We start from the raw sequence: 18716 nt of genomic DNA, 5'->3' as shown, positions 1-18716 counted from the left end.
AGTGCATTATAGTTATACATATGAGTGAGGTTCATGTGGACATATTCATAAATGCATATAATGTAGTTTTCTACTTTTCAATCCTAAGTGCTATCCCTTTCTCCCTTTCTCCTTTCCCTGATCTTCTTCCACTATTTTGTTTCCCTTGTATTTGTCAATTGATGCATTATATACATAATATATTATTATTAATAATATTATTAATATCGATAATATAATTATTATTAATTATATATTATAAATTAGATATATTATTAATAATAATATATATTAATACAGGCATGTAGCATATTTGATCAATTATTTTCTAGTTTCTTAAAGTGACTTGAGATCTTTGTTTTTAATATATGCATTTACAGGTAAAATTTCCCTCTAGGATCTGCTTCACTGTGTCACATAATTTTTGGTATGGTGTGTTTTAATTTTCATTCATCTCACAGTTCTTTCTAATTTCCTTTGTAATTAATCTTTGCCCTTTTAGCCAACATACTTATTTAGGAATGTGTTGTCTACCTTCCATGTATTTGTGAATTTCCCAAATTTATTTCTATTATTGATTTCTAATTTCATTTCATCATAGAGAACAGATTTTGTAGAGCTTCAATCTTAAATTTGGGGTGTTTGTTTTATGTCTTAAAGTATTGTCTGTTTTGGAGAAGAATTCATGTGTACATTAGAAGAACGTCTATTCTTTGAAATCAGATATTGTGATATCTCTACTATGGCTCTTCTTGCTCGGTATCACTTTGGCCATTCTGGGTCTTTTATTCTTTCACATGAATTTTATGACTATTTTTTCTAGTTCTGTGAACAATTTCATTGGCACATTGATAGGGATTGCATTGAATCTGCTTAATGCTTTTGATAATATGGCCATTTTGACAATATTAATTCTGCCTATCAAAGAACACAGGACATCTTTCTATCTTCTATTGCCTTCTTCAATTTCTTTCTTCAGTGTTCTATAGTTTTCATTGTAGAGGTCCTTCGCCTCCTTGGTTAGATTTATTCTTAAGTATTTGGGGGATGGGGTGGGTTTAAGTCATTAAGAATGGGTTAGTTTTCCTGACTTCTTTCTCAGCAGATTTATTATTGGAATATAGGAAAACTATTGACTTATAGTTGATATTAAATTAACTACAGAAGTATAGAAACAAACAAACAAAAAAGCATGGTGGGATGGGACTAGGCATACAGCTCAGTGCTATAGCGTCTGCCTTGCATGCCTGAGGTGCTGGGTTTAGTCCCTAGTACCCAAACATAACAAAACAGCATATATTGGCATCAAAACAAACATGAAGACCAGTGGAGTAGAATAGAGGAGACAACTTACATAGTTTCAGTCATTTGTTATTTGACAAATATGCTAAAAATCTATGTTGGAGAAAAGTGTAATGTTTAAACAAATGGTGCTGGGAAAATTAGAAGTCTATATGTAGAAGAATAAAACTATATCCCTACCTCTAACCCTGCACAAAAGGCAACTTAAAGGGGACCAAAGACCTAAAAATTAGGCCAGAAACTTTGCAACTTCTTGAAGGAACCATAAGGTCAACACTCCAAGATATTTTTGCAGGCATTGACTTCCTTAATAATACACTTAAAGCTCAAGACATAAAACCAAGAATCAATATGTGGGAAACATCAAATTAAAAAGCTTCTACAGAGCAAAGGAAACAAGGTTTGAAGAGAGAGCCCACAGAATGGGAAATCTTTGCCAGCTACTCCTCTGATGGGGAAGTAATACCCAGAATATATAAAGAACTCAAAAAACTCAACATCAAAAAACCAAAATGCCCAAATAAAAATGGGAAAAAATAATTAAACAGATATTTCTCAAAATTAAAAACACAAATGCTGAGTAAATATGAAAAAGTGCTCAACACCTCTAGCAATGAGGGGAATCCAAATCAAAACTAAGTTGAAATTTCATCTTAGAATGCAATCATCAAGAATACAAATAATAATAAATGCTGGTGAAGATGTAGGGAAATACGTACACTCATACATTGTAGGTAGAACTGAAATCAGTATAACCACTTTGGAAAGCAGTATGGAGAGTCTTCAAAAGACCAGAAATGGAATCACCATGACCCAGCTATCCCACTCCTTGGCATTGATCCAAAAGAACAAAAATCATCATATTACAGTAATATAGACACATCAATGTTTATAGCAGTGTAATTCACATTAGCCAAATTATGGAACTAGCCCAGGTGCTGGTAAACAGACAAATGAATAAAGAAAATGTGATATATACACACAATGGAGTTATTTAAAATATTTAAGTTGTAGATGGACACAATACCTTTATTTTATTTGTTTATTTTTATGTGGTGCCATCATTAGAACCCAGTGCCTCACACATGTTAGGCAAGTGCTCTACCACTGAGCCACAACCCCACCCCCCCAAACAGAGTTTTATTCAGCCATAAAGAAGATTGAAATTATGGAATTTGCTGGTAAATGGATGAAATGGGAGAACATCATGCTAAGTGAAATAAGCCAGACTCACAAAGTCAAAGTTTGAATGTTTTCTCATATGTATAAGCTAGAGCAAAATAAGGATAAACAGAGGGTGGATCCTATGAAAACAGGAGAGAAGTTTAAGACTTCCATTTCATTTTGATTTTCGTACAGTTGTTTCATAATTACTGAGTGGGTATTGAAAACTCCAGATACTATTGTTATCTGTTTCTTCTACCAATTCTGTCAGTTTTTGCTTCATTTACTTTGGGCTTTGTTGTTAGCTGCATATATGTTCATAATTATCATATCTTCATTATAGATTGACACTTTTATCACTGCAAAATCTTCTTCTTTTAATCTAGTTACTCTTTGATCTGATTTTAGTGTAGTGCCTCTTCCCCAAGGTTATTGTTTGAACTTTATATATTTTATGTAATTTTTTTTCAACCTATTTATGTGTTTGAGTCTAAAGTGTATCATCGTTAGATCACATATAGTTAATTTTGCCAGTCTCTGATTCTTGACTAAAGTGTCTAGTTCATTAACATTTAATGAAATACTGATAAGTAGGATTTGCATTTTTGTTTTTGTTTTCAATATTTTATGCCTTGCTTGTTCCTCTCTTCTTCCATTAATATTTTCCTTTGTGATTAGCAGATATCTGCTAGCATAACATTTTAATTCCCTTGCTGTTTTATTTTGCTATTTATCTTTAAGTTAGTCTTGCTGATTGTCCTGACCTCTTAAACAAATTAGTTCAGATTAATATCAACTTACTTTCAATAGGATAAAAAGCTCTTTCTTCAATAAAACTCCATTCCTTTTTCCTTCTTCATGCTATTTTCATTACATATTTATACAGTATAAGTCCATCAATTTAGCTTATAATTATTGTTTCATGCACTTGTTTTTTAAATCAGAAGAAAAGAAAGAGTTACTAACAAGAATTTATACCTTCTTTTATACTTACCTATGTAAGTGATGACTACATAGTTCTCATTACTGGTACACTGTATATCTTCATGTGAATTCAAGTTACTGTTTAGGTTCCTTTTCTTTTCAGCCTGAAAGACTTCTTTTATCGTTTTTAGAGAAGTTCTAAGAATGACAATTATCTGTTTTAATTTCTCTGAGAATGTATTTTTTGGACCTTTGTTTCTAAGGCTAATTTTTTGGTTATGGAAGTCTTGGTTGGTAGACTTTCTCTCAGCACTCTAAAAGTGTCAACCCTCTGCTTTCTGATGTCTATAATTTTTGGAGAAATCAACTTTAAATATCCTTAAGGATCCCTTATACATGATGAGTTGCCTTTATCCAACTTCTCTCAAGTTTTTCTCACAGTCTTTCAATAGTTTAACTAGTATATATTTAGGTATGAACTCTTTGAAAGTTTTACTTAGATTTGTTCAACATTTGGATGTACATATTAATGATTTTTGCTGAAGTTGAGGAGTATTGGTTATTATTTCTTCAAATATTCTGCTCCTTTCTCTTTCTCCTGTCTTTCTGGGATTTCTGTTATGTGTACATTGGTAGCCTTAATGATTCCCACAGGTTTCTGAGACCCTGTCTATTTTTAATTTTTTTCTCCTTCTCTTCCTCAATTAGTTAATGTCAATAGACTTAGCTTCCAGTTAGCCAATCATTTCTTTTGACAGCTTGAATATGCTTTTGTACTTCTCTGGTGAATTTTTCATTTCAATTATTATACTTTTTGACTCCAGAATGTCTGTTGTTTTAAAATAATTTCTGTCTCTTTACTGATATTCTCAACTTAGGAGATATAATTTTCATATTTTACTGTTTACATGGCTTCCTTTTTTGTATCTACTTACAATAGCTTGTTTAAAATCTTTAGTGAGTCCAATGTCTGAGATTACTCAATGAAAGTTTGTATTGACTACTTTTCTTCTTGTATATAAGCCATAAGTTTCTATTTCTTTGCATATATCATTATTTTTTGTTGAAAACAGGGCATTTTCAATAACATTGCATAATAACTCTGGGATCAGATCCCACTTCCTTCCCAGAGTTTGTCAATGTTGCTGTTTCTTCTTTCTGGAACTCTTTCTATAATATCTGTATTATTTATTGTGCACAGATGCTGAAGTCTCTGCTTGGTTACCTTAATATTCAACTAATGATCGGACAGAGATTTCCTCAAATTCTTTGAACCAATTCCCTCTTCTATCACCAAGAGATTCTGTAGTGTGTTGGAACATGTTTTCAACACTCAAGTTGAAAAGTAGCATATAAACTCTGCCTTAGCCTTCACTACCAGATTGGGTGGATTATCAAGATGAGCCAGAGGTGTGAGATTAGGGCCCTTTTATGCCTTTCCTTGGCATGTGCATTGTACTTCACACATCCATGGCCTTCTAAGTTCCCAGGAATATATATCAGAACACTTCAAATTCCCCTACAGATCTCTCATTCCATTTTTCCTTTTAAGGTTTTTAGCAACAGTAACTTAATAGCTACAATTGGTGTAACTAACCAGTGATGTTAAAATTGCCACTGATTGTTTTTGACAAATTCCCCATGGATAGGGCTGTCCACACACAGCAGAGCCTGGAGTAGACAAGCAGAGACAAGTCCTAAAAATGAAGGTTTTTATATCTCTAAAGTGATTTTTAGCTCTGTGCCTTCTGGTCACCATGATGTGAGCTCTTCCCTCTGACCCCCTCTCCAGCCATGATGTTCAGCTTCCCCTCGAGCCCTGAGGAATGGAGGAGCCGGCCTTCTCTGGACTAAGACCTCTAAAACTAATCTGCTAACTCTTTCGCTTTGCTCCGGGCAGAGAAGCTGAATGTGTAATCAGCAGTGGATTGTAAGTACCCGAGGCAAAGAAAGCTCAGTGTGCCCTGCCTTTTTTTTTTTTATTTTAAAATATTTTTTATACAGGGAGAGTTTGTGGATTGGGATTGTTGGCTGGGCTGTGGTTTCTGTGCAGAAAATCCACTCCGCGGGAGCTGCCATTTGCTTTCTGCTTGCTGTCTTGATGACTCTGTCTACATTGTCTGCCAGCCGCATCTAGAGGTTGGAGCTGGGCTGTGTGCCGAGCCCTGTCCTCCGAAGGCTGGACCGCGGCCTCGAGTGCCTCGTTAGCCTGTTCGCCACTGCACCTTCGGGCAGAGCCTGCTCTGGGGTCATTCTGCATCCCCCTGCGAAGGGACCCGTGCTCTGGAGGAGGGGGCTGGAGAGCCGCGGCGGCAGCTGCTTGGGCCCCAGGAGCCGGGCACTGGGTTGAGGAGCGGCGGAGGCCACGGCGGCTCCGCTACAGTCGCAGACGAGCGCGATGCCCGTGAGCGCGGCCCAGAGGTGGAGGCGACGGCGGCAGGGTTTCATTTCTAGAAATCTGGACTGGAAACAGAAGCAGCAGTTTGTATAATCCCAAGAACTTGGTTATGCCAGGAAGCTATAAGGGTAACATGAATATCATTGAGGAGATCTAACATGGTGGCGGGCGCGGAGAGATCAAGTCTCTGACATCTTCAACTGCGCGGGCATAGGGAGCCGTAAATTGTCTAAATGCTGTTTGCTCAGGATCACTAGGCAATGCTGAGCTGACGTGGATCTGGAGCGTACAGTCTGGGCCCCTCAGAACACACACACCGAGCCCCGATCGGCTGCATTCAAGCTCCGGTTCACCTGCTTCTCGTGACTCAGCACTAACGATCCTGCTGAAATAACTGGTAGGCCCTTATGAACTTACAGAGGTAAAAGCCAACCGAGCCTTCATAGGCAGTGGCCACAGGATTGAAACGGGGATTGGGAGAGACAGTCAGGACCCACCCGTTGCATTGGTCACCCGGCAAAGGGAACGAACGGTCACCATTTGCATGGGATACCACCTTGGCAGAGAACTGACCTCACGGGCGGAGGATATAACTGCATTGAAACCAGCACGACAGGTGTGTAATCCCCTAGCCATCTCTCTCCACACAGCGGGGAAACCTTAAGGGCCCCTCCCAGCTCTCCTGTGAGCGCAATAGCCAGACCGAGGGAATCAGAAGTGGCGCGGGACTCGCGACACGGAACTCCCGGCTACCGCTCCAACCAGTGCTGACAACTGAGGTCTCTTGCACCAGCTACCGGGGGTGTGGCTACCGGAGGGCAAGCAAATTCGCTGGGGGTTCTCAGCCCCAAGCTCTACAAACTTAGTGTCTGAGGGAGGCAAACAGGGAGAGTGAGCCCAGGCATTCATGAAAACAGGGCTCCCAGGAGCAGCAGACCTGGTGTGTAGCCAGTATTGTGGTGAGCGTCACAGGTGATCGCGGCCTGGCTTGAGGAAACACAAGAGAAGGCCCTAGACACTCAGGATTGGAGACCCGCCCACTCTGGGAGAAAGAGCTGCTGCACAGTGAATGGTTCCCACCTATTGAGAGGAGAAGCTTGGCCCAGTGGGAACAGCTCCACCTACTGGAAGAGAAGTTAATCGAACTCTAGGACTGCATTTATTATTATAATTATTATCATTTTTTTTCTTTTTCTTTTTTTTTCTTTTTCTTTCATTTCCAGTTTTTATTTGTTGTTGTTCTTTAACTTTTTTTCAATGTTTCAATTTTTTTATTTTATTATTATTATTATTATTTTAAATTTTAATTTTCATTTTTTATTATCATTATTATTTTTATAAAAATAATTTTTCTTTTCTTTCTTTCTTTATTTTCTAATTTTTTTGTTTTTGTTTCTTTTGTCTTTTCATTTCTTTTCAGTTTTCTTATTCCCCCTTCCTTGAATTCTACATGTATACTCTCATTCTCTTTAGTGACTTCTTCCCTTCCCTTCTAATATCTTTCCTCCCAAGCATCAAATAAATTTATAAGAGTAAACAGTAACTCAGCAGTCAAACAGAACAAGAAGTAATATGAGCAGCATAAAAAAGGAAGGAAGAAAAGGAGTACAAACAATGAAGGACAGCCTAAATATTCAGGAGGACCTAGAGTCAGCAGAAAAATGGTCATATAAAGAACTCAAGGAATACCTTAGACAGATGGAATGGAACCTTAAAGAGGATACGAGACAGCAAATCCAAACAGTGAAAGAACACTTTGAAAATGAATTACATAAACAGATAAAAGAAGAAGTTAAGCATCTTTATCAGGAGATAGAGATTATAAAAAAATATCAAACAAGAATTCTAGAAATGAAGGAAACAATAAACCAAATTAAAAACTCAATTGAGAGTATCACTAACAGAGTGGAGCAAGTAGAAGCAAGAACGTCAGATAATGAAGACAAAATATATCAACTTGAAAAGAGCCTAGCCAACTCAGAAAGTCTGGTTAAAAATCACGAGAAAAACATACAAGAGATATGGGATAACATAAAAAAACCAAACCTACGAGTCATCGGGATAGAAGAAGGTACAGAGATTCAAACCAAGGGAATGAGTAACCTGCTGAATGAAATAATTACAGAAAACTTTCCAAAAATAAAAAAGGAAACAGATATACAAATTGTAGATGCATACAGGACACCGAACACACAAAATCACAGTAGACCAACGCTAAGACACATTGTTATGAAGATATCCAATATACAGAACAAAGAGAAAATACTAAAAGCTACAAGAGAAAGGAGGCAGATTACATTCAGGGGTAAACCAATAAGGTTAACAACGGATTTTTCATCACAGATGCTGAAAGCGAGAAGATCCTGGAACAACATATTTCAAACACTGAAAGACAATGGATGCCAACCAAGAATTTTGTATCCAGCAAATTAAGCTTCAGGTACGACAACGAAATAAAAATCTTTCATGATAAACAAAAGTTAAAAGAATTTGCAGCCAGAAAACCAGCATTGCAAAGCATCTTGAGCAAAACACTACACGAGGAAGAAATGAAAAACAATAACCAAAACCATCAGTTGGAAGTGCCTCAGTAAAGACAGAGGGCGGGGGGAAAGCTAATCATGGAGAAACAAAGTAAATTAAAAAAAAAAGATAAATAATCAAACATGGCTGGAAGTACAAACCATATATCAATAGTAACTCTAAACATTAATGGCTTAAACTCTCCAATAAAGCGACATAGGCTGGTAACATGGATTAAAAAAACAAATCCAACAATATGCTGCCTCCAGGAGACACATCTGATTGGAAAAGACATACACAGGCTGAAGGTGAAAGGTTGGGAAAAAATATACCACGCACACGGTCCTCATAAGCAAGCAGGGGTGGCCATCCTCATATCGAATAAAATTGACTTCAAGACTAAGTTAATCAAAAGGGATAAGGAAGGACATTATATACTGTTAAAAGGAACCATTCACCAACAAGACATAACAATTATCAATATTTATGCACCAAATAATTGTGCTGCGACATTCATAACACAAATTCTCCTCAAGTTCAAGAATCAAATAGACCACAACACAATAATTATGGGTGACTTCAACACACCTCTCTCACCATTGGACAGATCCTCCAAACAAAAGTTGAATAAAGAAACTATAGAACTCAATATCACAATCAACAACCTAGACTTAACTGACATATACAGAATATATCAACCATCATCAAGTGGATATACTTTTTTCTCAGCAGCACATGGATCCTTCTCAAAAATGGACCATATATTATGCCATAGGGCAACCCTCAGTAAATATACAGGGGTGGAGATAATACCATGCATTTTATCTGATCATAATGGAATGAAACTGGAAATCAATGATAAAAGAAGGAAGGAAAAATCCTACATCACATGGAAAATGAACAATATGTTACTGAATGATCAATGGGTTACAGAAGACATAAAGGAGGAAATCAAAAAATTCTTAGAGATAAATGAAAATACAGACACAACATATTGGAATCTATGGGACACAATGAAAGCAATTTTAAGAGGGAAATTCATAGCCTGGAGGTCATTCCTCAAAAAAAGGAAAAACCAACAAATAAATGAGCTCACACTTCATCTCAAAGCCCTAGAAAAGGAAGAGCAAAACAACAGCAAATGTAGCAGAAGGCAAGAAATCATTAAAATCAGAGCGGAAATCAATGAAATTGAAACAAAACAAACTACTGAAAAAATTAACAAAACTAAAAGTTGGTTCTTTGAAAAAATAAATAAGATCGACAGACCCCTAGCCATGCTAACAAAGAGAAGAAGAGAGAGAACTCAAATTACTAACATATGGGATGAAAAAGGCAATATCACAACAGACGCTACAGAAATAAAGAAGACAATTAGAAATTAATTTGAAAACCTATATTCCAATAAAATAGAAGATAGTGAAGACATCGATAAATTCCTTAAGTCATGTGATTTGTCCAGACTGAGTCAGGAGGATACTCACAACTTAAACAGACCAATATCAATAGATGAAATAGAAGAAACAATCAAAAGACTTCCAACCAAGAAAAGCCCAGGACCGGATGAGTATACAGCGGAGTTTTACAAAACCTTTAAGGAAGAATTAATACCAATACTTTTCAAGGTATTTCAGGAAATAGAAAAAGAGTGAGCTCTGCTAAATTCATTCTATGAGGCCAACATCACCCTGATTCCGAAACCAGACAAAGACACCTCAAAGAAAGAAAACTACAGACCAATATCTCTGATGAACCTAGATGCAAAAATCCTCAATAAGATTCTGGCGAATCGGATACAAAGGCACATCAAAAGAATTGTGCACCATGATCAAGTAGGATTCATCCCTGGGATGCAAGGATGGTTCAATATACGGAAATCAATAAATGTTATTCACCACATCAATAGACTTAAAGATAAGAACCATATGATCATCTCGATAGACGCAGAAAAAGCATTCGACAAAGTACAGCATCCCTTTATGTTCAAAACATTAGAAAAACTAGGGATAACAGGAACTTACCTCGACATTGTAAAAGCGATCTATGCTAAGCCTCAGGCTAGCATCATTCTCAATGGAGAAAAATTGAAGGCATTCCCCCTAAAATCAGGAACAAGACAGGGATGCCCTCTATCACCACTTCTATTCAATATAGTTCTCAAAACACTGGCCAGAGCAATTAGACAGACGAAAGAAATTAAAGGCATAAAAATAGGAAAGGAAGAACTTAAATTATCACTATTTGCAGATGACATGATTCTATACCTAGAAGACCCAAAAGGTCTACAAAAAAACTACTAGAACTAATAAATGAATTCAGCAAAGTGGCAGGATATAAAATCAACATGCTTAAATCAAAGGCATTTCTGTATATCAGCGACAAAACTTCTGAAACGGAAATGAGGAAAAACACTCCATTCACAATATCCTCAAAAAAAATAAAATACTTGGGAATCAACCTAACAAAAGAGGTGAAAATTTATACAGTGAAAACTACAAAACCCTAAAAAGAGAAGTAGAAGAAGATCTTAGAAATGGAAAAATATACCCTGTTCATGGATAGGCAGAACTAACATCATCAAAATGACGATAATACCAAAAGTTCTCTATAGGTTTAATGCAATGCCAATCAAAATCTCAACAGCATTTCTTGTAGAAATAGATAAAGCAATCATAAAATTCATATGGAAAAATAAACGACCCAGAATAGCAAAAGCAATTCTAAGGAGGAAATGTGAATCAGGCGGTATAGCGATACCAAATTTAAAACTATATTACAGAGCAATAGTAACAAAAACAGCATGGTACTGGTACCAACACAGGCTGGTGGACCAATGGTACAGAATAGAGGACACAGAGACTAATCCACAAAGCTACAACTATCTTATATTTGATAAAGGAGCTAAAAGCATGCAATGGAGGGAGGATAGCGTCTTCAACAAATGGTGTTGGGAAAACTGGAAATCCATATGCAACAAAATGAAACTGAATCCCTTTCTCTCGCCATGCACAAAAGTTAACTCAAAGTGGATCAAGGAGCTAGATATCAAATCAGAGACTCTGCGTCTGATAGAAGAAAAAGTTGGCTCCGATCTACATATTGTGGGGTTGGGCTCCAAATTCCTTAATAGGACACGCATAGCACAAAAGTTAATAACAAGAATCAACAAATGGGACTTACTTAAACTGAAAAGTTTTCTCTCAGCATGAGAAGCAATAAGAGAGGTAAATAGAGAGCCTACATCCTGGGAACAAATTTTTACTCCACACACTTCAGATAGAGCCCTAATATCTAGAGTATACAAAGAACTCAAAAAATTAAACAATAAGAAAACAAATAACCCAATCAACAAATGGGCCAAAGACCTGAACAGACACTTCTCAGAGGAGGACATATAATCAATCAACAAGTACATGAAAAAATGCTCACCATCTCTAGCAGTCAGAGAAATGCAAATCAAAACCACCCTAAGATACCATCTCACTCCAGTAAGATTGGCAGCCATTATGAAGTCAAACAACAACAAGTGCTGGTGAGGATGTGGGGAAAAGGGTACACTTGTACATTGCTGGTGTGACTGCAAACTGGTGCGGCCAATTTGGAAAGCAGTATGGAGATTCCATGGAAAGCTGGGAATGGAACCACCATTTGACCCAGCTATTGCCCTTCTCGGTCTATTCCCTGAAGACCTTAAAAGCGTACTACAGGGATACTGCTACATTGATGTTCATAGCAGCACAATTCACAATTGCTAGACTGTGGAACCAACCCAGATGCCCTTCAATAGATGAATGGATAAAAAAAATGTGGCATTTATACACCATGGAGTATTACGCAGCACTAAAAAATGACAAAATCATGGAATTTGCAGGGAAATGGATGGCACTAGAGCGGATTATGCTTAGTGAAGCTAGCCAATCCCTAAAAAACAAATACCAAATGTCTTCTTTGATATAATGAGAGCAACTAAGAACAAAGCAGGGAGGAAGGGCAGGAAGAAAAGATTAACATTAAACAGATACATGAGGTGGGAGGGAAAGGGAGAGAAAAGGGAAATTGCATGGTAATGGAGGGAGACCCTCATTGTTATACAAAATTACATATAAGAGGGGAATGGGAAAATAAACAAGGAGAGAAATGAATTACAGTAGATGGGATAGAGAGAGAAGATGGGAGGGGAGGGGGGATAGTAGAAGATAGGAAAGGTAGCAGAATACAACAGTTACTAATAGGGCATTATGTAAAAATGTGGATGTGTAACCGATGTGATTCTGCAATCTGTATTTGGGGTAAAATTGGGAGTTCATAACCAACTTGAATCTAATGTATGAAATATGATATGTCAAGAGCTTTGTAATGTTTTGAACAACTGATAAAAAAAACAGAATCTGCTAAATCCATGAAAAAAAATAAAGTGATTTTTAGATGAAATTTGCTCTTTTTAAGGGTACAATTTGATGATATATATATATATATATATATATATATATATATATATATATATATATATATATATATGAGTTATATATATACACACACACACACTCATTTATAATCAATTTGACAATCAAGTTACTGAACATTCTCATTGCCCTCACAAAAATTCACTTTCTCACCTTGAAAGTTAACTACTTCTCCAAGGTCCAAGTTCTGTAAAACATTGTTTTTTTTTTCTAGTTTTTCCTTTTCTATAAGGTCATATACATGGAATCATATAGTAAGAAGCCCTTTGAGGAATGGTCATTTTAAAAGCAGTAAGCGCAGTGAGAAAGCCTAGTCCAAGTACAAGCTGGTGGGAACTGAGGTCAATGGTAAAAAAAATATCATGCTTCCTATAGTGAGATCAAAATTGACAATTACACATATTCATCCTGTCTTCTGGGCATCCACAGTTTCCCATTCAATACCCATTGCTACAGGCACTCAAAAAAAAATGCCCATGAGACAGACAGCTGCACCATAGACTGTAGGTCTGTGGGAATAATTCTCAGTATAGCTTCCGTTTTCTTCTCTAGTACTGACAAGTTGCATAGGAGATGCTCTGCTTTGCCAATCTTCCACTTACGATGAAACCTAATTAGGATCGTCTTCTGTCTTTGATCAGAGAAGGTCTTTGGAAAGTTTAATGGGTAGAATGAACTTTATTGCCAGACAGAAACCTGTGTGCCAAAAATAAAGCATTAGACAAAGCCAAGAAAAAACAGTGCTGGCTGAGGTACAGCTTGGTATGGGGATCTAGGTATTTCAAACAGTGTGTTTGATGGAAGCAATTAGGAAGAGCAGTAATTGCCTGTCAGGCAACATTGCCATTTGCCAAGGACAGAGCTGATACATTTAGACACAAAAGCTGCTGGTCCTGCCATTGCAGCCTTTATGTTTTGGAGATCATCTTCTGGTTTCCATTATAGTGAAGCTCAAACTGCCGACCCCATTAAAATGTCAAGGTAGGAGGGAGAAGAAGGTCTTGAAATAGGTTTTCAAGGTTAAAGCTATGGTTGGTTTTATTAACAGTTCAGGGTTTCTTTACACATTTATTTCATCTTTTCTTTTCCTTAAGTGATGAAAACACCAAGTCCCATAGCCCCATCACCAGGGGCTGAGTAGCCAAATTTTATTCTCTGTACAGGGAACTGGGGGTAGATGCAGTCAAGTCCCTCTGCTCCTTTCTGCTCTTCTCCATACATGGAAGAGTGAGTTCAGGTGGTGGTCCATAGGGATTTTTCTGCACAAATCCCTCAACAAGTGACTCACAACCCTTCACAGGGCTTTAAATACCTATTCCACAACTAGAAATGTGGTCACAATCTGGAATTTCCTTCCCCCTCCCTCCATAGTTTCATTATCAGCAACTGCTTTGCATCAATTCTTTTAAACACAACTTCAAGATCAAGGAAAAATGAGGAAGGGTGTCCAAAGGCCATGATGGCATGTGTCAAGTATCTGTCAGGAAATATAAGTTCCCTAGCAAGGTATTTGCTGAGAGGCTGAGGCTGAAATGTATTCACAGGAAGCATAGCACAGGGTATTAAGAGACTCTCCATACTGAGAAGAGATATGATTGAAATAACAAATCCAGAAATACTGCCCTGGAGACTAGAGTTTCCTATTACTTGTCACTAACAAGCAGTGTGCCCCAACCCCAGTATAATTTGTACTCTACTTTTACTTAGAGCTGTCTACCTAGGGTCTAGCAGACTACCCAGCATGTAGTAGATTCTCAGCAATTAATAGGTTCCTATTAAACTTTTTGAAACCTCAGTGTACAGGTCAGAATTACAGTAATTTTATAAGTTCCCAAAGTCATTAAGAATGAAATACCACAAAATAGATGGCTTGCAACAGTAGAAATCTGTTCCCTCACTGTTCTTGAGGATAGAAGTCCAAATTCAAGGTGTAAAGAGAATCATGGTGTCTCTAAAGTCTGTAGGAAAGCTGCTCAACTGACTCTTCCTAGCTTCCATGCTGGTCCTCAACTGCTGGCATCCTTTGGTGTACAGCTGCATTGTTCCAGTCTCTGCCTCTGTCACCACATGGCTTCTCCTTGTGTGTCTCTGTCTCCTCTCTTTTCCTTAAAAGGACACTAATTGTACTCAATCAAGAGTTTATGATGCTCCAGTATGACAAGTTCTTATGTAATTACATCTGCAACAACCCTATTTCCAAATCAGGTCACTTTATGAGGTAGTAGAGGATAGAACTTCAGCATAATTTGCTTTTTGAGAGGGGGGTTCAATTGGCCCACAACAAGGATAACTTCAGACATCTAATCTATCTCATGATTTGTTAGGAGGATCTTCAGGGCTAATGTATGAAAAAAAAACTCTTTAGAAATGACAGATATTATTCACATGACTAGAAGAATTTCTTCCGACCATTTGTTGTGAGGTTTATAGTAATCTTTCATTAAACTTTAAATTGTCAACATGGGTACTTAAAAAAAGTTCAGAGCTTATTGATTGCATTAATATACAATCATGTACCACATAATAATGATAGATTGTATATGTGCTGATGGTACCTTAAGATCACAATAGAGCTAAAAAATTCCTATAGACTAGTGACATCATGGCTGTCAAAATACTGTAGCCCACGGTATTGCTTACATGTCTGCAGTGTGGTGATGCTGGTGTTATCAGACCTACTGTGCTGCTAATCACACAGAAGCATGGGACAGATAATGTCCAGAATTAATACCTGGTGATAATAAATTACCATATTGCCAGTTTATGTACTTACAATGCTACATGTTTCATCATTATTGTAGAGTGTACCCCTTCTACTTATGAAGAAAATTTACTGTTAGACAGTGTGCAGGCAGCAGCCTCACATATCTTGTGTTTGCCACATATCCTTTTTTAAAAAAATTATTTTATTTGTTATATATGACAGCAGAATGCATTATAATTCATTTCATATGTTGAGCACAAATTTTCATCTCTCTGCTTGTATACAAAGTAGATTCACACCATTCCTGTCTTTTTCATATATGTTCTTAGGGTAGTGATGTCCATCTCATTCCACCATCTTTTTTTACCCCCTTGCCCCCTCTCTCCTCCTCCTTCCCCTTTGCCCTATCTATGGTTTGTCTAATCTTCCCATGCTCCCCCTCCCAATACCACTATGAATCAGCCTCCTTCTATCAGAGAAAACATTCAGCATTTGGATTTTGGGGATTGACTCACTTCACTTAGCATTATATTCTCCAACTTTATCCATTTACCTGCAAATGCCATGATTTTATTCTCTTTCATTGCTGAGTAATATTCCATTGTGTATATACACCACATTTTCTTTATCCATTAATCCACTGAAGGGCATCTAGGTTGGTTCAAAAGTTTAGCTATTGTGAATTGTGCTGCAATAAACATTAATGTGGCTGTGTCCCTGTAGTATGCTGTTTTTAAGTCCTTTGGAATAGCTGGGTCAAAAGGTGGTTCCATTCTCAGATTTTCAAGGAATCTCCATACTGCTTTCAATATTGGCTGCACCATTTTGTAGTCCTACCAGCAATGTGTGAGTGTGCCTTTTCCCCCACATCCTCTCCAACACTTATTGTTGTTTGTCTTCATAATAGCTGCCATTCTGAGATGTGTCTCTTCAGGTTCTTGGCCCATTTATTGATTGGGTTATTTGTTTTTTGGAGTTTAGCTTTTTGAGTTCTTTATATACCCTAGAGATTAGTGCTCTATCTGATATGCAAGTGGTAAAAATTTGCTCCCAAGCTGTAGGCCCTCTATTCACCTCAGTGATTGTTCCTTTTGCTGAGAAAAGCTTTTTAGTTTGAATCCATCCCATTTATTAATTCTTGATTTTAACTCTTGCACTATAGGAGTCTTGTTAAGGAAGTAGGGGCTAATTCAATATGATGGAGATTTGGGCCTACTTTTTCTTCTAGTAGACTCAGGGTCTCTGGTTCAATTTCTAGGTCCTTGATCCACTTTGAGTTGAGTTTTGTGCATGGTGAGAGATAGGGTTTTAATTTCATTTTGTTGCATATGGATTTCTAGTTTTCCCAGCACCATTTGTTGAATGAGCTATCTTTTCTCCAATGTATATTTTTGGGACCTTTGTTTAATATAAGATAACTGTAATTATGTGGGTTAGTCTCTGTGTCCTCTCTCTATATTAGTCTATTTTGATGCCAGTACCATGCTGTTTTTGTTACTATTGCTCTGTAGTATAGTTTAAGGTCTGGTATAGTGATGCCACCTGCTTCACTCTTCTTGCTAAGGATTGCTTTAGCTATTCTGGGTCTCTTATTTTTCTAGATGAATTTCATGACTGATTTTTCTATTTTTATGAAGAATGTCATAGGGATTTTGATCAGAATTGCATTAAATCTGTATAATGCTTTTGGTAGTATGGTCATTTTGACAATATTAATTCTGCCTATCCAGAACAAAGGAGACCTTTCCATCTTAAAAGGTCTTCTTTAATTTCTTTCTTTTAGCATTCTGTAGTTTTCATTGTAGAGGTCTTTTACCTCTTTTAAATAAAATACTTTCCCAAGTATTTTATTAATTTTTTGAGGCTATTATAAATGGGGGTAGTTTTCCTCATTTCCCTTTCAGAGGATTTGTCACTGATATATAGAAATGCCTTTGATTTAAGTATTCTGCTGTTGCTTTTCTATTCTGCTACTTTGTTGAATTCATTTACTAGTTTTAGACATTTTATGGTGGAATTTTTGGGTCTTCTAGGTATAGAATCCTATGGTTGGCAAGTAAGGCCAATTTGAGTTCTTCTTTTCCCATTTTTATCCCTTTAATTTCTTTCATCTAATTGCTCTGGCCAGTTTTTCAAGAACTATGTTAAATAGAAGTGGTGAAAGAGGGCATCCCTGTCTTGTTCAAGTTTGTAGAGGGAATACTTTCAATTTTTCTCCATTTAGGATGATGGTGGCCTGGGGCTTAGCATAGATAGCTATTACAATGTTGAGATATGTTCCTGTTATCCCTAGTTTCTAGTGTTTCGAACATGAAGGGGTGCTGTATTTTGTTGAATGCTTTTTCTGAATCTATTGAGATGATCATATGGTTCCTGTCTTTTTTTAATATTTATTTTTTAGTTGTAGTTGAACACAATACCTTTATTTATTTATTTTTATGTGGTGCTGAGGATCAAACCCAGGGCCTCAAACATGATAGGCGAGCACTCTACCACTGAGCCACAACCCCAGCCCTGGTTCTTATCTTTCTCTATTGATGTGATGAATTACATTTATTGATTTCCTTATGTTGAACCAACCTTGCATCCCTGGGATGAACCCCACTTGATAGTGGTGCATTATCTTTTTGATACATTTTTGTATTTGATTTGCTAAGATTTTATTGAGAATTTTTGCATCTATGTTCATTAGAGATATTGGTCTGAAGTTTTCTTTCTTTGATGTGTCTTTGCCTGGTTTTGGAATCAGGGTGATATTGGCCTCATAGAATGAGTTTGGAAGTGCTCCCTCTTTTTCTCTTTCCTGAAATAAATTGAAGAGTACTGGTATAGGTTCTTCTTTATTTTTTTTCTTTTTTAATTTTTTATTGTGGGTTGTTCAAAACATTACAAATTTCTTGACATATCATATTCGACACTTTGATTCAAGTGGGTTATGAACTCCCACCTTCACCCCATACACAGATTGCAGAATCACATCAGTTACACATCCATTGATTTACAAATTGCCATACTAGTGTCTGTTGTGCTCCGCTGCCTTTCCCATCCTCCAACCTCCCCCCTCCGCACCGCTCCCCTCCCCTCCCCTCCTCTCTCTCTACCTCCTCCACTGTATAACCCTGAGGGTCTCCTTCCATTACCATGCAATTTCCCTTCTCTCTCCCTTTCCCTCCCACCTCTCATCCCTGTTAAATGTTAATCTTCTTTTCCTGCTCTTCGTCCCTACTCTGTTCTTAGTTACTCTCCTTATATCAAAGAA

Source organism: Marmota flaviventris, chromosome 5 (genome assembly GCF_047511675.1).
Source record: "Marmota flaviventris isolate mMarFla1 chromosome 5, mMarFla1.hap1, whole genome shotgun sequence".
Lineage (NCBI taxonomy): Eukaryota > Metazoa > Chordata > Mammalia > Rodentia > Sciuridae > Marmota > Marmota flaviventris.
Note: the sequence above shows the minus strand (reverse complement) of the source record.